Here is a 25907-nt window from a genome sequence, read left to right on the forward strand (position 1 = left end):
AGTAAGGTCTGGCTACACCACATATGCATTCTAGGATAGGAGAAAAAAAAACTCTCTGGGTTGTTTGCATGACGGTGGTCTCGGGAAGGAACTTGTTTTGGTGGAACATTTGCACAGCGCAAAAGAGCACGCCACATACAACATTAAATTAACTGTTCACACAATACAGTAACGTGAGCTATGCAAATTAGCTGGATTTGCTCTTACCAGTGTATCACTGTGTGTACTTCTATAGCAATCCCCACCAGTCTGTCCCAAAATGTCCCTGTTAGATAGTAAATGCCGTCAAAATATTCTTGGTAAATCTTAACAATAGTTCCCCGCCAGAACCAAGCAGGCCTGCCTTATTGCACAATCCAAATTTTCTTCAAAACTGGCCTTTTTCAGCATGTAGCTTCCTAGCTCGAAATTTGTTGTTTTTTCCCTTGAACGGCAACACACAGAGAGCGGAAGGTGAGGACGTCACGCAGGATGTCAGGCAAATACTTCTGTTGATCCAGACTAACTGAGTCAACTTTTGCTGAGCGGTAGCCAATGAGAGGCAGACTTGCGAACGTGCCTCCAATACATTCTCTTGTTTAAACGCACAAGCTATATTTAAAATTCCATGCACATTAAAAGAATATGATTTTCCTATAGCCTACTTCATGATGATAAGATATGATGTATGACTACAGGGATGTTAAAGCGTAACTCTTGCCAAAATGCAACCTACGGTCTTTTTGTGAATGTACCCGAGTCAAACGTTTGTTTAAAAGCATATTTAGGACGGAAGTGCCACTTTTAAGATTTACTTTGAAAGATTTTTTGTTTCCAGCCGCAGCCATTTTATCAGTCAAAAACAATTGATTTCCGAATGCAACGTAACAGGGAGGAGAGTAAAGATGGAAAGCTCCTAAAGCTTAGTTCCATATAAATGCACGGATAAGTCGTTGTTTTGTCGTTATTGAAAAACAATATTGACCTTGTAGACAAAAAAGGAGCCTCATATGGAGTCAGTTCATTCGCATTCAGATATCGATTCGTTTTGACTGCCGAGGTGGTAGTGGCTACGGTGAGTTGTTCAAAACCTTTCTTTTTAGTAAATTCTGGGTACACAAATAATGTTGTCAATGCTTGCGTTAAGGTGTAGAGCCCCTGGTGATACTTCGAACATAGTTTCATGTTGTGTCGAGCCTTCTTAGTTTTTTAAAAATAGCTATTTTGAGGCTAGCATAAAAGTGCCCCTATCACTCCCATTCAAAAGGCCATTTGATCGAAAAACGAAAATACGGTAAATCTTAAAAGTGGCGCTTCCGTCCTAAATGTGCTTTTAAACGAAAGTTTGACTCAGGTACATTCACAAAAAGACCCTAGGTTGCATTTTGGCGAGAGTCACGCTTTAATACGAAACAGCTGGCTTGGCAGAGGGTTGCCCAGGCAGTTGGTATTCTGGTGAGTTTTTATATATTTGTATTAGTAGTAGCATTGTAGTGTGTGATTGGAGTAGAAAACTTACCAAAAACTTTGTGATGGCCAGATAGAAGCTGATACTGAAACATATCAACACCACCAAAACCCACAACAAATTGTTAACAAAAAGTGTACACTGTCGGCACCATGTAGGGACATAATTCAGCTTGGAATCCGCTGCGCGTGACGGATATAGTGGAGTTGCAGTGGAAAAAAGCTGCATGTGAAAACCCAGCGTTAGATGTACAGAGGAGAGTAGATTTACTGTAGTTCAAGAGGCTGCACAAGAGCCCTTTTTGCCTTACAGGGTGAGGGAGCCTAGAGCCTCTCATGAACGCAATTATTGATGAATGTAAAAACTCAGAGTTCCTTTAGGGCTTGTGTACTTGATTTCAAATCAACAAGACAGGTATCAGTTAAATGGGGAAATTTGTTCCATGACCACTGACTAGAAGGCAGCCACATCCTCCAAGACTGCCAACACTGAGCAGATACTGTCAACACAAATTTCCCAGGTACAAGATTTGACAGACAGGTGATCTCTGGGAGGTGCAGTGAAAAAAACACCACTTCAATGGCCACTCGAAATGTTAACAAAAAAGTAGTTATCCTGCAAAAATGACCACTTTAACTCAAATAGAGGTCCTTATTGCACACACTAAACTCAGTTGTAGCCTTTATCTGCTAAAACTGGTGTGTGTTCCTCTTGAGTGCCTGTCAGTTTGTAGATATTGCACATTTGTAACTTTTAATTAAAATCAAATATGTACAGCCGGCTTGACTGACCGGTGGATAAATGAATGAATGAAAGTCTAGGACTTCCTAACCCAACAGTTGCATTGCTGGCTTTGCTGACAAATCTGTATGCAGTGCACATATACTCTTTGCAGCACAGCTTCTAGATAGAAGCACACACACACACACACACACACACACACACACACACACACACACACACACACACACACACATACACAGAAAGAAAACAGAAAGGCCATTATTTTGGGGCTGAATGTTTGTGTGATTGAGCTGATAAAGCATCAGAGGAATAAGAGTCTATTAGACTGGCCTGGATAGCCATGGGTTTAACTTTCATACACGTGTGTGTGTGTGTGTGTGTGTGTGTGAGACAAAGAAATGAAAACACAGGCAGGCAGAAGTAGAGTGAAGGAGCAAGAAAGAGGTATGTGTTGTGTATACATTTTTGCTTTTCCATTATTCCAGTTGCTTTTCTCATCAATATTGTGTGTGTGTGTGTGTGTGTGTGTGTGTGTGTGTGTGTGTGTGTGTGTGTGTGTGTGTGTGTGTGTGCGCGTGTGTGTGTGAAAAGAGAGAGGGAGGGACATAGGGACATATTCTGTATGCAATTTCACATTTCCATTATATTTTTTGTATTTCCATTATTCTGGTCCAAGGCAAACCCACAGAGAGCCTAATGCAGAGCAAATGTTCACATCTGACATAAGATGAAATATGTGAAAAGGGCTGTGTGTGTGTGTGTATATATGGACGGATGGGGGCCACAGAGCCTTTGCAGCCCTGCTATAATAGACTAGTGACACCCGGGAATTTTGAGCGCTGGTCTGTGATTGGACAAGGCTGGTATGGAGTGAATTATTCCACAATGTCATTTCCTGTTCAGGTCACAGTTGATAGAGATGTAGCTGAAATACCTAAACTGAGAAAAGCTCAGTTTGATGAAGCTTTGAGGAATAATTCTTGTTGCTGAGTGTCTGCCAGCATCATTGCAGAGGGTTTACATGTTTGCTTTTTCTTGGTACCTGTGGTTGATTAACCGCAATTGCTACATGTCTCTGTAATATTGGCTGAACAACTTATTGGTGCGTTTATTGCCTTGCCTTGAACCAAAACACCCAGCTTGAAATCGCAAAGCATTTACCCACTGACAGACTGATCTCATGAATTGGCGTATGTATGAAACGCCAATTTGTATTCTGTTTTTGCGTGTTATCAAGACGCATAATCGCATTTTTGCGTGTATATCAACGCAAATCGGCCTCCATTTTTATAAATAAGCCTTACCCAATGTTTCTTTCCTAAACCCAACCCTTTATTTTTTTCCTAAGCGTGTTTTTGTCGTTATTTTCCTTGTTTTTGTCACTGTTTTGTTAATAAAGCCTTTCCCTGTGTTCTTTTCCTAAACCCAACCTTTTTTTTTTTTTTTTAACAGGCATGTGACGTAGTTCTCGTGATAGTACGTCGCGTTCTCGCGATAACACGCAACGTGGCGAGGCCACGTGGGGGGTATGTTTACATCAGCTGTATACAGCGTAGGCATACACGTGGATAGCTGAAAATGCGTACAATAACATGCCATTTTGCTTTATGAAAGTGGCGTGTATATTTACGCAAAGTCATGATGCCATGTTGCTACTGAAGAGTCCATGAGCCAGACACTGAGAGCTCCAGAACGTCTCGGCTCCCCAGACGTTTATTTGCTATCTAGTGCACTGTATTTCTTTAAAGGCGCTGACACACTAACCCGATAATCGGCCGTTGGACAGTCTGGTGAGGTCGGTGACTCGAGTCTGTTCCGTGTGTTCCGTGCCGTCGTCCGTCTGAGGGGCTGTCGGCCTTCACCCGGAAATGGCGAGCGGAATGAGTGTGACTAGAGTCTCTCAAAATCTGACGTAAATCTTTTAAACTGACCTTTGTTGAGCTGCACGGCCTATTTCTCTCTTAAAATTTTCTCAGAAACATGTTTCAGTGAACTATTTTAGTACAATATGAGATCGTATTCTGAACAAGCCGTCATGACAGTCTGGCTTTGAATTTCCGGAGAAACCAGACCCACGTGACACGTTCGTCCAATCAGCTGCCGGTTTTCATCTTTTGGGCAACAATACAGATTAGCGCCGCCTGCTGTTATGGAGACGTATTACGTCTCGTCTCTTCGGTGTGTTCTGAGGCACTTTTTGGACCAACTCGGGGAGACTGACTTTTCTGCCGACGGTTGGCCGTCTGGTTGGTGTGTAACCGCCTTAAGCCATTTTTAGCCACTGTTGCATCTATATCATGTAGACAACTCTTTCCTAAAAACAATGTAAATTCTTCACTTTAGCTTGGCTTGTAAATAAAGTTTTTCATTGGTCCCTATTGAGGAGTTTAGAAATACTGAGGCCACTAATAGTAAAAGTAGTATGTTCTTATTATTTTCTATTTCGTTCAGTTATTACTTTTTTAAATTAGACTTCCCTTCATGATGGTCTACATAAATGTTTCAAAACTTTATTTATACTGGCAGGTATATGATTCTGATTCAGAAATGCTAAATCCCTTTATTTCATTTAGATTAAAGCTCCTGCCTAAAAATACATTGTAGAAAAATGTTGGGAATAGCAAATGTTATATATGTCATTAGAAGAAAATAAATGAAGGTCAGATCATTAAAATCCCAAATTTCAGAATCAGTAGCAAGGACATGACCTCAGTGCTCGCTACGGCCCTGTTGACTAATGTGCAAAAAGATGATTCACTAGTGTCCAAAGTATCATTTTACCACTCCCTAAGCAGTAAACTAATGATTGTTTTATTATGTAAACTAATGATTGCTTATTCTGTATGGAACAGTGAATGTGTAAGAGAGGGTCTGATGTCGCCGAATCTGACCTTTTGAAGTATCAAAGTATTAGTGTATCCTAAAAGTAGAGCAAAGGCCCCTTTCCGTCAATAAATGGCCAACATATTTGGAAAATATTTAAGATTCCTATCCACCAAACCTCATATATTCCAGGTTTTTAATATCTGTGAGACTCTGATACATGTGTCTAATGCTGACCTTGTTTGGCCCCGTGGAGAAAAGCAGACCTAAGCATTCAGCCAAGCCCAAGGCTTGTTCTGGCAGTGGGTGGGAGGTGGGTGGTCTGTCAGCACATTTATTCCTAGAGGAGCCCACTGCTCTGTTCTAGCAAATCAACCAGCTTGTTGTCCTCTGCTTGCTTGTTAACAAAGACTTCTGTTAGCTTGAGATGTAGGGGTTTGGCTCCGATCAGCTCTGTAACATGTTTTATTTATTTATTACAAGCCAAATCTAGTTGTGCTTTTTCCAACCTGTGGGATATCCCTCTGCAGGTTTGGGTTATGGTTACTCCATTTATGAATTATTCATGCACTCTTTACTTAAAAATTTCAGAACTGCTTTCAAACGTAATGTCTTCCCTAAAACAGATTGGTAATGCACTTTGCACATGCATTCCTGGGTCCACTTTGTTGGTCAGTGTTGTATTTTTGTGGATGACAGGCCAGATGTTGGTGATGTAACTTCTTGTCCAAGGGTTTATTAAACACAGCTTTGTTTTGTTATTTCTGAATAGCAGACCGCTGCTATGGAAGCAGTTCTGCTCATAGACTGTGGAGGAGCATTTTTGAAATCAATAAAATCATTTTGAAATCAATATTTTGTTTCAAATTGGCCTGTCGGGGCTCAATTTGCAATAATGACCCGCTCACTCTACAATATCCCTTTCTTAGCCGCTACAAAATAGTACAATAGCAAAACCTAAACATATTTCTATTGTGTCCCTTTGAAGGCCAGGTTATGGGTGGCTCATTTTGGATCTTGGAGCAAAGTCCTAAATGACCGTTTTGTACAGATGTTCGGAAGTCATACAGTAAGAAATCTGTCACTGAAAAGTTTTTATTTTTTTATTTAGACAGCAGCTTTGGAAAAACCAGAAAAGACAGAATTCTTTCTGAGTACGCAACAACTATAGGGGTGTGTCATTCGAAAAACTCAGAAGCAAGTTAGCTTAAAGACTTGAAGACTAACCCTGACATCTACAGTGGTAGTCCACTCACACTCACAATTACATGTCACTGACTCCATTGTAGATTTATATCATTTCTTTGAAGAAATTTAGGCTAACTTAGTGAAGGCCATTTACTTTGTACCAGTTACACTCATTTTGTTAATACTGCAGTGGTCATTTGGGAGCACTATTTCATATTACAACATGTATAAATAGCATACGCCTGTGTTGAACACAAGTCAGTCTGGAAATCACATTCACCAAACTTTTCAAAATTATTGTGAAACTGTGGTGGAGCTAATTTCCAGGTGGCCTACATAAAATTATTGGCAGGCTGGTGCATAACCAACAGCTGAATAAAACAAGTCTATAATCTAGGCACTCCTGGGTAATGTAGAAAGGTATCAAATGAAATGCAAGTAGGTTAATTAGGGGGAAGGGGATGCAAAATGTATTACAACACTTAGGCCTAATCACAATTTAACCGCTGGAGATCCTTGACCAACACTATAAGCATATCTGGGTGGTGTGATGGGGTCCTTTTAATCACTCTTCAAAGTTCATGCACACTTTAAAATTAGCTCTGTGTTGCTAAGTTTGGCACTAAATTGCAGTTTCAAAAAAAGTCAACTGTAATGAGCATATACAATGACATGTATCTACCAGGTTCAGCCTAAAGCAGTCATCTTTTGCTGTTTCACTGTTGCTAGATATGGACTGAAAGACCCTTGACGCAAATTTGTGATTCGTGATATTGGGCTATATAAATAAAATTGACTTTACTTGACTGGTTCGCGGATAGGGCTGGGTACCGAACGTTGATACTTTTATGGCACCAAAAAATCTGGAAAATAAAAGAAAAATAAAAGCTTTGTGTTTAATGTATTTTTGTTGATGGTGAAATGGATTTTAAAACATATGGTATCGAAAAAAGTATCGTTAGGAACCGGCATCGAAACTGAGGTATCGAAATTGGCACCGGATCGAAAGATTTTGAACGATACCCAGCCCTATTCGCGGATCACAACCATTGGCACGGAAACCACCGTTGTGCCTGCTTGTCTAGTAAGAGGAAGTGTAACGTCAACAGCACAGCGACCGCTTTCGCCTCGCCATTAATATCATATCGCAGCAAACGCTGTCTGCGTGAAGCAGAACTGCGAACAAAACTGCAGACAATTTACTCCGTCCGCACCTCTCCGTGTGTGTGTGTGTGTGTGTGTGTGTGTGTGTGTGTGTGTGTGTGTGTGTGTGTGTGTTGGTCGCTCTGTGTCAATATGCAGAGAGAACAGATAAGCTTGCGCTTACGCGCTCAGACGCTTTTGGAACCCGAAATTTGGCACCGAAAGATAAATAATTTTTCAATACTCATATCGATGTTCGGTACCCAGCCCTACTCAAGAGACATACTCTGTTAATAACACTTACTTTCTCTCTGTTGGTGTGTGATGTTTTTTTTGTGTGTCTAATGCAGTAATTCCCTCTGAACTGATACCATGTCATAGACTTGGTACTCTGTGCTGTATGATAATGCTATAGGACATTGGGCTGGATTCAGTTCCCAGTTGATATTTGCTTTCTATGATGGAAGAATGCTTCATGATTGAAAAAAAAAAAAAACAATAAACTCTGTGTCTTAATGGGAAAACCAGGTTTTCTATGGTCTCTGATCGGATTTACATACTGATTCAGAACAGAGCAGAGCACTGGCAAGGAGATCTTTTTTCTCTTGGCCATTTTCCCTAGTCCTTCTCTACCGGTGTGTCACTGTGTGTGTGGGTGTGTATTTGCTGAGGCAGCAGGTCTGTATACTAGTGGCCAGCTCCCAGCCCTAGCTGGTGATGCATGGAGGAATCAGAGCTCCAATAATGAGCGGAATCAGCCTTTAACATGGTAATGTGTCATTTAGGGCCTATCCATTTAGCTAACGACGTGCTTCTGTTTGTCTTCCTCTCATTTCTCCTTGTTTCTCTCCTTTGATAGCTTTCTTTCATCTACGTTCTCTCCTTCTCTTTTTCATTCCTCTCTCCTTTCTTATACCCATCATTGCTTCCCCCACTTTCTGTTTAATATCTCTCCTGTTTCCTTTTTAGAGCAGTAACTAATGATTATTGCCTGATTCAATTTATTATTTTCTTTGATATTCAGTTTACTAGCATGTATGACAAAGAAAAGCAGCATCTCTTCACATTTAGAAGGCTGGCACAACTAAATGTTTGTGACTTTGCTTAAAAAGAGACTAAAACAGTTATTTGTTTATCAGAATATAATTGCCAAGTACTTTTCCTTTGAGCGATTAATTGACTAAACCTTGCAGCTTTATTTCCTTTTTCAGATCCATTGACATCCTCTCCTCTTGTCTTCCTTTTTTGCCCTCAAGTTTCTTTTATTTTCCTTTTGGTTTCTCCTCTGGTATTTTTTCTCTTCCCTTGTTTTTCCACATCTTCCTCTCCTTTCTTTGTCTTCATTGCCTCCTTTGTTTATTCACGTTCTACTCCATTTTTTGTCCTACATCCTTTCCCTCCTCTCATCTCCTCCCCTGTCCTGCCCAAAGGGGCTCATTCATAACATGTACCCATTACCAACCAAGCTATTAGGTTTGCTAACAGTGAGATCCATTGGGTGAAAATCAATGTCTATCCAGGGAGCAGTTTGTCTGTAGCGCCACTGTAATAAATGCTATATACTCCAACACACACAGCTCTCTCTCAATCTCTTTCTCACACACACACACACACACACACACACACACACACACACACACACACACACACACACACACACACACACACATTGTGAGCATTGGTGTAACAGATAGTTTTGTGAACCATACATCTGAACTTCAGTGAGATCAAACACATTGTAGTCAATCGAGTGCTATGTTCACTCACCCACACTTTCCCTCTCTTTGCAACTAGTTCTCTTTATCTCTCTCACATAGTTTTATCTCCTCTTTTTTTTAATGTCTCTCTTTTACTAGTCCCTCATGTGAACACACTCACTGACACAGGCAAGAGTGTCTCTATAAAAAGGCTGACTGCAGGGAAAAAAATGTAGAAGCCCAATCATGAAGCATAAAAGATTGAATACTTTCATGAAGCACTGTAGACACACACATAATGTCTATTAAGCTCTCACACCCATCACACCCGTAATGGATTCTATATTGTCAAACACACATTTCAGCTACGCTCAATCTAACCTGAACATTTCCTGTGCCAAAGCAGTTAGCGGTAGCCCGGGGCCAGCTAATAGTAGATGTTTAGTCATCAGTGCTGGTCAAAAACGATGAGTCGGCAACCTGTAGTTCAACACTGTCAAAATACATAACCATCATTTTATGCTGTGTGTGAGAACCCTCCCAACTCCGGGTGAGCTCATTTCTATTTCAATCAATTCATTGTGAATTCTATTCCCGTTTTATCCGCTTATGTGTGGTGCATGGTTCTGATGTTCAATGTGTGATTTAAGACATAGGTAAACACATTAAACATGTTACATATCGGTAATAATATGCAGGAAATGAACTGAAATACAGTCCATTATACTTGAAGAAAATATATAGATACAAATATATGTTTTGGAGATAAAGTGTGTACAGTATGAACCGGTTGCTCGGTAGCTGCTGCTTTATGTAAAGAATCTCTTTCTATAGCTGCCTTGCTGAGCTCTATCCTCTATACCAAAGGGGTGTGAAAGTAAAGTTGAAGAGACCTTTTTCACGGCAGGCATTTTGATTTTTTTTTATTATTAATTACTTAATATTATTTAAATTAATAGTATTAGCTGCTGCATTGCTATAATTGCTGAAGGGCACCCATCATTCATGTTATGCGTTCCACCTGTGTTTTTCCTGCAAGGACGTAACATAACATAAAATGTTGAAATGGATTGAAATTCAAAGCAAACCAGATGACATCAAACTTTCTGTATGATTTTTCTGCCATCGCTAGACTGTAGCTGACCCTGACTTCTGACCTCCCTGTGAGAGGGCAGACGAGCTGGAAATCTGCTTTTGGGAATCAATATGGCTTCATGTTGTTATAAGAAAGGTATGTGATGTGCACAAGCAGAGAAATGGCTCCATTGTCTCATTCATGGAAGCTTGGATTGAATAGAACAAAACATACTATTACTATACATACATACTATGCTATTATCATAGCAGTAACATATTAATAGGTGCTTTGATGTTTGGATGGCCAGTCCTGCCCTCTGCTAACTAACAGAGAGACTAATGGCAACGAGTCTAGCTACCATCAGTCTCAGTGATGGCTAGCTCTCTCTTCGGTACTGTGAAGATGCTGTTCCCCAGAGAAGACTACGGACATTGATTCGCTGATCGTGTACGGTGAATGTTAGTCATGATAAGTGGCTGTTCCTTTTGTACATACTTTGTTGATTGGTCCCCATGCACCCGCCTGCTCAACTCTTTTGCCAATAGTACGCTGTTTCCTGTCCCTCCCTGTGTCATTCATAAGTCAATTGAACGGAGAAAAGAGGGGAGGAGAGGTGAAAGGCCGGGAGACGAGGAACGATGAGGAAAATGAGAAAGTGTAAGAAACGTGAGAGAATAAGAAAGGTGCTCAGATGGAGATGAGCGATATTAACGGTGTAGCCTGTGTTCCGTTTCAATCTCTTTGGTAACCATTTCTTCCTGGAAGCTCATGCACGTCCATCTGGATTTCCAATTACCCACAATCCCTTGTGACCCTACCGGCCGCATCGAGAGAGTGATCTTATTTCCTGTCTTGACAAATACAGAACACACTCGAGATAGGAAGACCTGCACACTCCCAACATACATCTACATAAACACGTGTACAAAATACATGTACACAAACACACACAAGTCCTACGCACATAGCAAGGCCTCTAGTCATCACACAGTCATACTCTCCACCCCGTTTCTCTCCTCCATCTTATCTTCTCATAACATTCTCATCTATTCCCAACATAAGATGTATCTTTTTCTCTTTTATATATATATATATATTAAACTTTGTCATGCGTCAACATACAACTTGTCTTCTCTCAAAACATGTTATAAACTTGTTATTTACATAACAAAAGTTATTTTGTTGTGAGATCCGAGAAGCATAATTCGGCACAAAGTATCACACAACTTAATTTCATATTTAATAGATGTTCAAAGCAAATCTGCGTATTATGTTACTCACTTTAGGCATCCTGACATTACATGGAGATTCTAGTTGCTGTATTAGACTCTGGATTAAATAAAAAAAAGCTCACCATACCTAACCCTAATAAGCATTTGTACGAATAAAAATAACATTTAATGTGCTCGTAAAAGTCTGACATAACATTACTTTACATATGTAAATATTTTTTCAAAAAGCAGTTAATCAAGATTGTGAAACACACATAACTGAAGAAGGCCGGTCATTACATGGCGTATTATATGGATGTTTTACAACCTGAAGCAGTATGAATCTTTTCCAATCGTCATATTAAAAGTAGTTTTTCCTTTGGCTTCTAGGACACGGTGATCAACGTGTTTAATTGTAATCGAAGCTTTGTGAATTACATATGAATGATAAACTACTTTTAAGCTAGTGTCATTTTGTCCTTTTTCATTAGTGAGGCCCACGTTCAGTTAGCAGCACCAGGTTTCCTCTGGCCAGTTTTCAGCAGTTTGGAAAGACTTTCTATTTCCCATTACCCATCTGGAAGTTTTTTTTTTTTCCAATGCCAAAACTGAACTGTCTTTAAATCATGTTCATTAAAGTGAATTGCCACTGTGTAGTGTTACAGTCGTTTCTGTAAATACCTCTTTTGTGACCACTGTGTGATCCACAGTTTTTATAGGTGCTCACAGTGTTTCCCACAGGTTGAGAATTAACTTGTGGTGGTGGGCGGCGCAGGATGTGACGGCGCGGACATGATTGCTGGGTTCAGTTAAAAACTAGTCTAACGAAGGTGAAAACAATGACTACATAATATTATCACATAATTTAGAAAGAAATAACTATTTACATACTAAACAAATTAGACTAAAATATGATACAGATGAAAATATTGCGACACTATGCGGCATCTGACCCAATTTCAGGTAGTTATTTGGGCTGCACGATATGAGGAAAATATGGGATACGCCATAGTGTTGAATATCGCGATAACGATATTACTTGCGGTAAATAAAGATATTAAAATGTACTCCATTCTTCCTTTCTGCTGCTTTCAGTATTCTGCTAAAAAACAACAAATTGCTTGTTGAATTCAAAACAAATGAAAGGAAAGTGTAACCACGATGTGCTATGTCAGTTACCTGGAGCCCAAATGTTATATGTATTAACTTAACTGTAATACTATAATATGATCCATACAGAAAGTTACGTCATTATAAATCTCAACTCTGTCTCCTAACTCTTGTTAAATCATATAAGGCTAGGGCCATCTAAAGTAAATTCTTGTTCATTTTGTTTGTTAGCTCATTGTTCGTTTTTTGAAGTGTTTTAATCCGTGTTTTGGGGATCCGAAACACGCTGTTCTGTACATGTTCTATTTCACTCATAAATATGTCATCTGCGCAATTTTCTGTCATTTATTTAATTTAATTTAATTTAATTTAATTTGTCATTAACAACTCTGAGTTGTAGTTTAAAACTTTGACAGCAAATTTAATAAAATTACAGATTTTATTCTGGTTTGAGTCCATAAATACAGTTAATGGATACAGGCACGGATAACTGAAGGCTCGGGTCGCAACGATTAGCTCCGATTAGCGGTTAGCTCCGGTCAGCTTCGTTTTAAAGATATGGAACAGAGGAAACTGCCGCGGACAGGGTTGACAATCATACTCTGATAAATGACACTCGAGGAGCTTACACAGCGTTGTGGCCGCGGCGTTTCTACGGTTTTATTAATACAGTTAATGTAACGTAGGAAAGCTTTTTTGCACACCTCTTTTGTCGGACAGGTGCGTAGGATATGATCAAAAGTAGCAGATCAAAAAGTTTAAAGAAAATACCGCACACTGACCATTACGCAAGCAATAATTTATTTAGAAGAAAAATACGTTTTTTGTTTTTTTAATACATTGTATTTTTCCTCTAAATAAATTATTGCTTGCGTAATGGTCAGTGTGCGGGATTTTCTCTAAATTAGTAAAGTTAATCCCACGGCAAGATCACCAGCAGCATGCTAGGCCTACTACTAACGATAGCCTCTGAGCATGTGACTTCACGAGGGGGAGGGGCTGGAGGCCGCTGTTCTGTGTTCTCTTAACAGACTGATCTCATAAAGTGGCGTATGTATGACAATTCGTATGCCATTTTGACGTGTTATCAAGACGCATAATCGCTTTTTGGCGTGTTTATCGACGCCGTTCGGCCGCCTTTGACATAAATTATGTGTGAATTTTCGGCGTAGCGAGTAGTATGAAAGGACATAAGTCTGCAGAGGGAGGTTGGTTATGATTTTCGCGTGTGGTGTTTTTCAACCTTTTTATTTTTTTTTTAAGCCTTCCCCAATGTTTCTTTCCTAAACCAACCGTTTATTGTGACGTTGGTCACTGTCGTGTTTTTGACGTTTTTTTTGTGTTACTAAATCCTTTCCCATTGTTCATTTCCTAAACCTGACCTTTCTTTTTTTCATTTTTTTACAAGCGTGTGACGTTCTAGCGATAGTACGGCACGTTCTCGCGATAACACTACGCCACGTGGTGTGTCTGTTTACATCCGCTGTATACAGCGTAGACATAAAACACGTGGATAGCTCAAAATGCATACAGATAACACGTCATTTGGCTTTAGGAAAGTGGCGTGTATGTTTATGCAAAGTCATGATGCCATGTTGCTCTTAATGCATCCATGGTCTGTGCGCTGTAAAAAATACAGCCTTGATTGAAAAAAACGAAAAAAAAAGTAATGTGGATGTTATCTACCTGGGCAGATCTCAGTCTACCTGGGCGGGGCGCCCATATACAATCTACCAATATGGGAAACACAGGCTCACATACAGTTGGAAAGCTTCAGCCTCTGTGAGTTCAAGTTGTGTTATTGTTTGGCTTTACTTGAACATTATACACATTTCTCTTACAGTAAAGCCTGAGCAGTCACTGAAACCTGACTTTATCTCCCGGGAACGCTTTTAAAGCAAGAGAAGTCAGCAGTGTGAGGAGGAACAACTGCTGAGCTAAAGAAACTGATTTAACCAAGAAAAGCAAGTTTTTTATTCTATTCTATTGTATATTGTTGTGGGGCTGTGAGCAGAAAGTAGTGATTGAAGCTATGAGAAGATTAGATCCTCTACCAGTGATAAATCTCTCTGGGGCCAGAGGTCAAGTTGCTCTCTCCTGTAAATCTACTCACTGGCATGTTTTCATTACCAACACCAACATATTCCCCATATTCCCGAGACGGACGGAGTGTGTGTGTGTGTGTGTGTGTGTGTGTGTGGTGTGTGTGTGTGTTGGTGTGTGTGTAGTGGCCTTGGCCTTGGCTAGACTTTAAGTATTAACCAAGGCTAGCACAGATGAGTTCCTACTGTACTTAAATCATACACACACTCACACAACTGTGTCTCTGAGGTGCTTGTGGATGATTTAACAAAGTCCTCATCACTGCCTCATCAGGTATGGACACAGTGTGTGTGTGTGTGTGTGTGTGTGTGTGTGTGTGTGTGAGAGAGAGAGTGCAGTTGGTCCATTGCAGGACGGATTTACTGCTGGCTGGTCTGAGCTCAGCTAAATCACCTCTACCACTTATCCAGGAGTTATTGCGCATAAACATTCCCTCTCTCTGCCCCTGTCTCCCCTGTATCTCCCCCCCCCCCCTCCCCCCCCCCTGTAGAAGGATTGTCATATTATAGCCTGCATTCTAGTCTGAAAAATGAATTTGAGAGAACCAGTAGGGTCTCCTGGGAGACAGCTAGACATCCCCCCTGCTCCCCCACAGTCTGTAAGCACAGTGATCACCATAGCCTCCAGCAGACGTGGTCAGTTCATTGAAATTGTTTGGGTGTGTGTATATGAGTGTGCTTAAGTAGGGGATTAACCATCTATAACTTTGTGGTTTTCCTGTTTAGTCTGAGTTTGTGACCGTCTGGAAGAGGACAGCATTTGCAAAGATCAACCATACAGACACACCAAAAGCACACACACACACACACACACACACACACACACACACACACACACACACACACACACACACACACACACACACACACACACACACATATATATATACACACACACACACACACACACACACACTCTCTTCTGCGGTGAGTGTGTGGCCATCTGGAAAGGACATTTGGGTCTCTAATTTTCTGAAATCCCAATTACGAGAAGAAGTTTGATGCACAGAATGAATAAAAATATACAGTACAGTAATAGTATGAAACATGTAATTGGTATGTGTGGTACTGTATGTGAATTCTAACATTTGTACCAATTACAGTAATTATGACTTATAGAGGAAAATCAAATCAGATTTAGCGTTGCTTGTTAACAAAATGTGCGTCGTGATGTAATATTGAACAACTTTGCTGTCCTCAGTATGCCTGGTTCTGTCTTCATTGCGTTATTGCTGCAATTTAAAAAGTTCAGCGCACTAGCAGACATGGCATATGGGATGGCCACGGGATAATGGGAGAGAAAGGGTGGTCTTCTCATGTGGGTGTAAGTCCATGAAATGAATTTAATTGAAAGAGGTACGAGGGAAGTGAGACGGGGTGATGTCCTCACCCTACTGATCAGCCTGCAATCTCTTTCTTTCTCTTCTACAAGTATACTCTCTACTGTAGCTTTATTTTCTTTGTATAATAAGCACACACACACACACACACACACACACACACACACACACACACATGGACAGGAAGTCCTTGTGAGAGCAGGATGTTGACTTATTTCTTATTTCAACTTTCCCTGAAACCCCCTGAAGGTCGACAGAAGAGCAGCCAACAGATGTAATGCCAGATATACAGGCAGGAAAAGAACAGTATAAATGAATGTACATTTTCTAACTCTTTTCACGCCAGACAAGTAATAACGAGAACTAAAAGTACATATTTATTTACAGCACTGGTGTGGAGAGATAATATTGTGAAAAACAGCCAAGGAAGTCAGACACAGAGAAACTGTCTCAAAGGCAGACCATCATATTTGTCCTATATAATAACGTGACTAATGAAGCTCTTCTAAAATGTACTTTCAGCTGCAATTAGCTTGATGTGTAATACATTCACTCTGTGACGGTTTAGGAGACTGTGACAGAGTGACACATAAATAACTTTTTCTAGTGCTTTTATTATGTTTTGATGGCAGTCCAGTGACTGTACACCTTCCCAAAATGCAGGAATCATAGCAGGCTCATCATGACAACATTTATTGTGAAAACTGAAGCTATAAGCATGTTGCAAAATAGCTATGAACTTAGGGTCACACCAGTATCAATCTGTCCACATCTTTTTCTCAGTATGACATTTAAGGATAATGTTTCTGAAAATGTCAACATTTGCAGCAACCATTTTTGTCATGTCGTTTTTCTTTCAGTGTCCGTGTTATTTTTTTTAGTTTACAACTTTCTGATTTGGTGGGGAGTGGATGGGGCAAGTAGAGCGTGATTTACATGTAATCAGGAGAAAACGTCAGTCTTATGGACCCACAGCCCCCTGCTTTGAAGCTTGGCATCACCACACAGCCAGCGTCCGGTAACGTCTTTCATGAGTTCAGCCAGACAGCAGGCATGTTTAGTGTCATGGGCATGTCTGTTTCTCTCTGCCATTGTTGTTTTTCACATAGAACCGAGCTGTTCAAAGTTAACTGACGTTATAGGGGTCGCTAAAACAATCGCTAAAGTTACCGAATGTCAGCTATCAGAGCTAACATTAGGCAGTGACAGACAACGGCGGAGAGAAACAGACTCGCTTACGGTGTGGGAGTTCCAGGTGAAGTCGTGAAAGCCGCCGCCACCGTAGGTGTACAGTAAAGCCAGAAGCTGAATGCGGTGAAGCCATGCATGTAGATGAGGGGCTATTCGCTGTTTTTCCATGCTGGTCGCCGTTCTTCTTCAGCATTTAGGGGCAGTCTAGAACATTTGTAACGTTAGGTGATTAGATAATGCCCTAGTTGGTAGGTCCACTACTTCAATGATTATCTTAACAACTTGCCACAAACTACTGTACAGACATTCATGGTTCCAAGACAATGTATCCTACTGACCCTGGTGAACCCCTGACTTTTCCTGTAGCTCCAAATTGAGGTTCGTATTTTTGTTTTTTTTTTAAGATTTTTTTTTGCCATTTTTAGGCCTTTATTATTAGCAGCTTTAGACATGAAAGGGGAGAGAGAGGGGGAATGACATGCAGCAAAGGGCCGCAGGTTGGAACCGAACCCGTGGCCGCTGCGTCGAGGACTGAGCCTCTGTATATGGGCGCGCACTGTAGCAGGTGAGCTACCCAGGCGCCCCACATTTGTGGTTTTGAGTGAAACATTGCAGCAAATTGAATGGATTAATATTACATTTTGTACATACTTTCATGTTGCCCTAGGGATTAATTAATTTAGACTAAATTTTTGTGATCAAAACCATACATTTAAACTCTTTTAGACTAAGATATAACAGATACCACACATTGCCAAAGTTCAGCTAGATCATTTTATGGATGAGTGTTTAAAAAAACTAGGCCTGTCAACATTAACATGATAATAAGTTAACGCAGGTTAAACCGGATCTTGAATCACACATAAAATCCACAAGCCTAATAAGGGACTACAGATGAAAATTTGCTTTTTTACTAACTCTGACACATTTACATTTTGAGTGTAGACAAAAAAATGTCAATTGATGTCCATTGTCCTTTTTAAATAAACAAATACATGAAAGCACCAGTTACAAAGTGTGCAACACAGATGATATTATGAAAAACTGTTAAAATGTGGAAGTTTGTATGGGCACGGAGACAGAGAGTGACACGAGCAGAGAGCCAGTCAATGTCCAGGAAAGGTATTTACCATCTATTAGAAAAGTCATTCATTTATCCAACATGTCAGTACGACCACTGTTACCATAGAAACAACATGCAGCAACCACGCAACACTGACAGCTGTGTGTGTGTGTGTGTGTGTGTGTGTGTGTGTGTGTGCGCGCACACGCTCATATTAAACCTTTTTGTTCGATGGGAGCTTTGCCAAAGTTAAATCATCAATAAATGCTATGACGAGCAGCAGTGTGTGGGAGTCTCTGCGTATGATATGACAAAGACGATCTCATGCTATATTTAAACCATTTTCATTTGTAATTATTGTACAATCATGCTAGTCGTGCCTGGGTTCATTTTCCTTTTTATTTTATTCACTTCAAGAAAGTATTCTTATTCAAATTTCAATCACTGAAAAACTTTAGTCATGACACTTAGTTTGTACCATGTAGGTGTTATTCAAGAATATCTATCTTTAGGTGAGGAATGAAGGTTTCTGTTAGTTATTAACTGATTCAATTTAAAATGCAACATAAAAAACAAAATCCATATTCAGATAATGAGCTGACACATAATGTTCCAGATGAGGTACCTATATAGAACTAAATATAATGTGTATATATTTTCAATGCAATGATTACTGCTACACCTGGTATTCACTTGTCATTCTACTATCTTGAGATCATGATTTAATTAAATACCTTGCTAATTTTACATAGGTCTTGAACTGTTGAGGTGATGCCATACTTAATAATCCAGCTCTTTATCGGTAGAATGCTTTACTGTATTTAAGCTCTATGTGCCTGTTGCTATCTCTCTGCTATCTTAATATCTTTAGATCATTTTTTATCAAGTTTTTTGATTTTTGTTTTACAGTTGTTGAGTAATGACTCAGGCTACCATTGCAGCTACAGTCAGTTTACCAATTTAAGTAAATGTCTGTAAAAATAAATAAAAATTTTTTACAGGACAACAAAAGTTGATGTATCAAGATAGCAAGATAATTAGGTTCTGATTGACTGCAGGATAAAAACTTAAATGATAATAAAATTGACATCGCCATCAGCCTCAATATCACTGCTTGGAAGTGTGGGGGGGTCATATTCTTTTATTAGCCCGAGATCACAACTTCTTAAAAATGGGACTTTATTTTTGTGTGTGTGATTCATAACTCTTCCCCATTACTGTTGCCTTAATGAGAAAGGAGCTTTGTGAGCTTAATACGTAACCAAAGTGGACACCAAAGAAGGAGAAACTGCGTTGAGTTTTACTGTGGCTCTGGTCAGACACAGGCGACAATGCAGCCAGAAAGTTAGCAAGTAGCTGTCATCTCAAGAAAACAGTGTTGGTCCTTTCATTGTCTATAGAAGTTTGATATTTCCGGATAATAAAATAATTAAGTTATGATCTGGAGAAAGTGGGAGTAGACGCTACCGCTGTCCGTTTCACCTGAATGAAGACATTTTGAGTATATCTTTTCACAGTTTGGGACATGAGTTGAATTCTCCTGTCCTTGTTAAACTGTTAAAATCCCACTTCCTGGATTGTCTTGTTTGTGAAACTCAGAGGTAGAAGAGAAATCATATTTCAGGTGTTTAGAGACATCTAAAGCTAATCTGAGCTAAAAAAAACAGATGAGTTTTCTAGGAGATATCCTCACGAAGCTCAGGATGAGTCCAAGACTGATTAGTGTTTGTTTCTTGGTGTAAATCTGGTTCTATCAAATGTGGTGTATTAGGCTGGAAATGCATTTAAGTGTGGGGTGTGCATGTGTATCGTACATATTCATCTGTGCACGTGTGTGTGTCTGCATGGTAGTTTAATAGTCTATAACATATTTATGAATGTATATTTTTGCATGTGTTTTACATGGGGGCGATCCTTTCAGTTTCTCATTATTTTGCATCTGTATTTGTATTCACACACACACACACACACACACACACACTTCTGTATGTAAATATTTGTATGTAAAGGCGTGTGTGTTTATGTGTGTGCTTGTGTTTATACGGGATTATCGCAGTCTCATCCCTCATTCCCCTCCTGGCCCTGACCCTTTTAAACAACACTCTATCCTTCTCTAAGAATCCCTCCATCCATCTCCATCAATCTTTCTATCTTTTTCTGCATCCATATCTCTCTCACCCCCCAACTCAGGATGGAGGGAGAGATACAGAGAGAGATGATCCTGTCATTTTCAACCTTCTTCTTATTCCATCAAGCATACATCTAGCCTCAAAACTCAACAATAACACATCCATCACACACACACACACACACACACACACACACACACACACACACACACACACACACACACACACACACACACACACACACACACACACACACACACACACACACACACACACACACACACAGCATTGCAAGCAGTGCAGAGTCATCGTCTACCATGACAGAAAAAGCAAATAAAGTTTTATTCACAATGTAATAAGAAGCCTTTATACAATACATTTTTTTTGCTGTCATCCTTAATCTTGTGGAAATCCAGTCATATCTGGACATTTCCTCCTAAGTGTAGATTTAACTCCTATATTGATATCTTACCACATTGACGCACAGTGTCCTTGGATATTGTCACTTTTGTAAACACTACACGTGTTAGTGCATGTGTAACCTGCGATGTAGATTAAAATGCTGGGTGTCCGAATTTCACTTTTAGAATACAATAACCACAATTAAAAAGCAAATGGGGAGATACAGAGGTGAGTGGGAACTAACAGGACAAGTAAAAGTTTATACTTTGACCAATATAAATACCATACCTATCACAAGGTCCACTTATTTTTTTATTTTTTTAAGGAGCTTTTAGCCACATCTCACATCGGCAGATGAGGTTTGCTCATAGACTGTATATAAAGATGGATGCTGCATCTCCACTTCCTCCCACTGTACAAAAGTGAAGCCAAAATATGCCTAATACTGGCCATCTTATAATTTTGGAGCCAGAGTCTGCGCAGTAGTGAAAAGGCGGTGGAGCCGCAGTATCAAAAACCCTTAGTTATATGATGACCCAACAGGTTTCCCTCGCACGGCAGCTGAATTCTCTCGAAAATCACGCGTCAATCGCGGGATCGCTACTGGCAGCAACTGCCGTGGTTTAGGTGTGTGTTCGTTCAAAACAACAATAGCTGACGTGATAGACAGATGATTCAACCAATCACCTGCCAGGTATTTTTTTTAAAGTGCCTTCTCTTTTAGTGATTAATGATAGATTGTTAGATGATTCTGTGTAAGAAACCATCTGGCGCGTCAAAGTTACTAAAAGGTGGGTCACGTAAAACAAAATCGCCAACCTTTACCAGGGATGTTGCCTTGTCATCAGCATTGGGGTGTTGAAACAACTTCTTTGGCAATGACATTGCCCAGCTTTCACTGGGTGTACTTATACATTTTGACAGTGTTATAATTTAGTCTGCATGGCAGTAAATCCTCGTGAGACATCTGGTTAACAGAGCGTAGACACGGCATAGAGAGGCCAACAGACAGACACATGGACAGACAGGTTACCGTGGTTATCAGAGCAAAGAGAAAAGAATGGAAGGTGATGAACCTGAGTAGGTGTGTGTGTGCGTGCGTGTGTGAAGCAGCCGTAGAGCCGAAGGCAGACAGTCATTGTGCCCTTGTCATTCAGGGAATCTGAAATCTGAACCTTGTCTTTAGCTAGTCCTCTCCATTTCTCTGTTATCTCACCTCATTGTTCAAAATACAGTAAAAGGCAACAGAGAAAAAGTGTTATCGGTTGCCAAAGTCGGAGCCGTACACATGGTCAGCTTCTCCCAAAAAATTACTTGGATGTTTAGTTAAAGTTACTATGACCACCAACACAGACAGTGAGAACCCCATGAAAAATGTAGTTGAAATGGTCTCAGTGGTTCTTGCATTATTTGGTGAAAAGCTGGACTTAAACACTTTCCAAAGATGTTTTTTTTTTTTTTAAATATGTTATAATTAAAGTTTGAAAATGTATTTAGGAGTCATGTTATGTGAGTTTGCGAGAGTGTAACACTGCACCAAATATTCCCAGGTAGATTGAAAGAGATGGAGCTAACGGAAATGTGGTTGCACTTGAAACAAATAAAGTTCTCTTTCGAATCCCTTGTGATTATGTAAATCAGACACACAGAACTGATAGGGAGCTTAAGGTATTAGCTGTCTCAAATTAAGCTAAAATGACACTATTAAAGATTGCACAGTCTCACTCCCACACACATTTGTATCTGGTTGGAGACTCTTCCAGGTTGTGGATCAAAATCCAGGAATACGCAGGATGTTGGCTTCATTTTCTGGCAGAAGCAGGAGGCAGTAGTTAGAAATGGTATGGAGAAGGACCATGAAAAATACGTTTATCAAAGCAACTGTTTTGATCTTGTATTAAGGCTTTAAATATGATAGTGTTATACTGAAGTCTGGTTACAGGATTTCCTGTGTTGACATAACAACAAGATGGTGCATTATTTTTGTATGCTCTTGTAATGGGTAAAGGTACTTTATTTGTCACATACACGTACATGTAGCGAAATTCATTCTCTGCATCCCTCAAGGGAGCCAATGGGCAGCCAATGACAGCGCCCGGGGACCAACTCCAGATCTGAGCCAGTGCCTTGATCAAGGGCACTGCCTGGAGAACCAAGTACATGTTTTACTCTCTTTTAGCGCTTGTCCTTTTGCCCATCTGTGACTTGTCAAATTGGGAATAAAATGAACAAAAGAGCACAGTGAAAAGAGTTCAACCTGCTCTCCACTGACTGGAGTCTTTGAGATGTGGACCAAATATAAGACTTGAGATCTTGAGGCATCCAAACACCAAGCAGCTTTACTATCATTGCAATGTTCAAGCTGAGGGACGGATAGTAGTTTCACCTATTTTAAGATAGAGTTGGGAATTAAGCATTGTGATTATTGTGTTATATGTGTGACAATAGTCCTGTCTATACTGTATGTTGGTAACATATTGGAAGTGATATTATTGATTCATGAATTGAGGAATATAATTTGCCAACAACAACACAAACTGCAACACATAAACACAAAACTCAATTTAATATTTAAACTTGACATATGTGTGTTATGTATGTCCCACTACGATACGTCAACCAATGTGTCCCTGAGGAGCAAAACACTTAACCCATAGTTGCTCCAGAGGCGTGCAACCTCTGACATATAGTATATAGCAATTGTAAGTTGCTTTGGATAAAAGCATCAGCTAAATGACATGTAAGTTAATGTAATGTAATGTATATTTTCTTTTCTTGAGGTCAGCTCCCTTACCAACTGTTGTCTACTGCTATCTAATTTACTCAAAGCTGCATTAAGTGATTTTTGATAAACAATCTGGATAAGGAACTAGCTCATCCACCCTCATTATGTCCAAACAGTGAGAACCTTTCCTTTATGATAACACTGTTATGGAAATCTGGGCCCCCTCAGTGCTGTAGAATACCGTTACTGAGAGGTTTGGAAGGTATGCGTTTGACTAAGTCTGTATTTGATATGTTGTGAGTACTTGTGTGAGAATGTGTACATATGTGTGAGAGAGACTTTGGGTGTCTCAGATGTTCTTCACAGTTCATCAGTGGTCACATCTGGCCGAACAGCTGGACTCATCTGGACACACACACACACACACACACACACACACACACACACACACACACACACACACACACACACACACACACACACACACACTGTCCACACTTTCACAAGTGCTTCGCCTCTGTATTTTTCTTACACTTTTTCTCCTTCCATCTGATCTTCCCTTCCTGTATGTCTCCTTTGTGTACAGTTACTGTACATGTATGTGTTCCTGTGTTTGTTTGTATAACAGTGCGCATGCTGTTTAACTATAAAAGTTGTTGACCTTAAACCAGAACAGGGATATCTGACGTACAGTACGTGCATGTGTTTGTCTGTGTGTGTATGCCAGACAGGAAATATGAACTATGTGCACAGTCTGTTGAGCATTCCAGTACTTTAGGTCCAACAAGCTTGTCATTCACTCTGGGACTAATGTGCTTTTACCATGGGAACAACACAGCGGAGTCTGCTGGAAACAAATACTTTTGGGCAGTCTCATGGTGCATGTGTGTGGTGATGACACGCAGATGTAAATAATGATCTGTTTGTTTAGAACTCTCTGGCTTAAGAGGTTATCAGTTCATTCTATTTCTTCTTTGGGTTACACAAGCTACTTGGCTTGCTGGCTGTTAGCAATCACAGATTTATTTTATATATCTATTTTTTCATGTGCTTTTGACTGAACAATATAAAACATGACAAAATGATTTGTATCTATTATTTTCATACCTTGACTTCAGCTACAGTACATGCATTACTAAACATGTCATGCCAAAAGTTTACTGGTTCCATTTTCTCAAATATAAATATTTACTTCCTCTATGATAGTAAACTGAATATCATGGGGTTTTGGACTATTGGTAGGACAAAACAAGTTATTTGAATATCAACTTAGGCTTTTGGATGTTGTGATTGTTCACTATTTTCTGACATTTCATAGTATAAATGATCCATCAATTAAAAAAAATAAGCGGCAAATAATGAAACTAATTGTTAGTCGCAGCCCTAATATAAAGTCCACTGTGGCTCGCTGGCGAAAAAACCAGTTTAGCTGATAAAATGTTGCAGGATGGTAGGAGAAGAGGTTCACCCTGCATTTGCTACCTTCATGGCTGGAGCACACGCCTCTTGGTTGTAAGCATATGCCTCCTAGAGTTTATTATAATGGACTATAGAGAATTTGAGATGAGCAGTTTTACTTACATCTTTTCTAGGACAGAGGTTCTCAATCTTTTTTCAGCCCCTTACAAGATTGAGAATATACCGGGGACCCACTCATGTATGACCCTTGGAATATTATGAGGTATCCCAATTTTTTACACTTAAAAACAACACAAGAGAAATATATAAGAAAGGCTATTAGACATGTATTAAACAGATTAGCACATTTTTAGTTATAGATTTGTTAGCTTAGAAAGTAATCTATGAACTGTTTTCGATTGAAAAAATGTAAATATTTGGTGAACTATTAAGCCTTTTGTTAAACAAACATTTTTTTATAACATGATTATTTGAATGAATGAATCTTAAAACTTTTCACAGACTTCCTGTAAGAGTGCCACGGGCCCCACTTTGAGAAACTCTGTTCTATGAGGCGTTTGTTTAATACCACAACCACCAATAAGGGCACGAGGGAGCAAAACAAAGTAATATTTGCATAGTATAACATTATTGATGGCTTCCAACAATACCCTGGAAAGAAATCTGTACTGTGCAGGGTTTTCCATAATGCATGTTCTCTCCAAGTTTATATTCCTTTATAGGAGTGAAAAATATCCATGGAGTGGAAATGAAAAAGAATTGCTTGGGCAACATAATGCAAATGAATAGTCCTTTGATATAGTAGCATTACACTGCCCAAAGTCTGCACAGTTGAACGCTAGCCAAAAAACTGTTCTATGCATGCTTCTTTTATCCAAAGATGAAGTGAATACGGCTCTTTGCTATCTGTGAGGGGTAAAGTATGTTAACTACATTAGACTGCAGCGAAAATACACCCAGATTAACTAACTTGGATGGTATAAAACACCTGCCCTCCCCACCCCCTCATGTCCCACACTAATTACTCATAACCTCAGAACCACATCCATACAGCGCTACCTGGCTCACTTGGAACAAGACAGAGAAACTCACATA

General features: G+C 39.7%; 1 protein-coding gene across 3 annotated transcripts in view; it reads left to right on the forward strand.

The window, feature by feature from the left end:
* Nucleotides 1-25907, forward strand: part of lama2 (laminin, alpha 2) — a 192402-nt gene that overhangs the window by 13776 nt on the left and 152719 nt on the right. The gene's annotated exons all lie outside the window — the stretch shown is intronic.

This window comes from Perca flavescens, chromosome 18 (genome assembly GCF_004354835.1).
Source record: "Perca flavescens isolate YP-PL-M2 chromosome 18, PFLA_1.0, whole genome shotgun sequence".
NCBI classification, from domain to species: domain Eukaryota; kingdom Metazoa; phylum Chordata; class Actinopteri; order Perciformes; family Percidae; genus Perca; species Perca flavescens.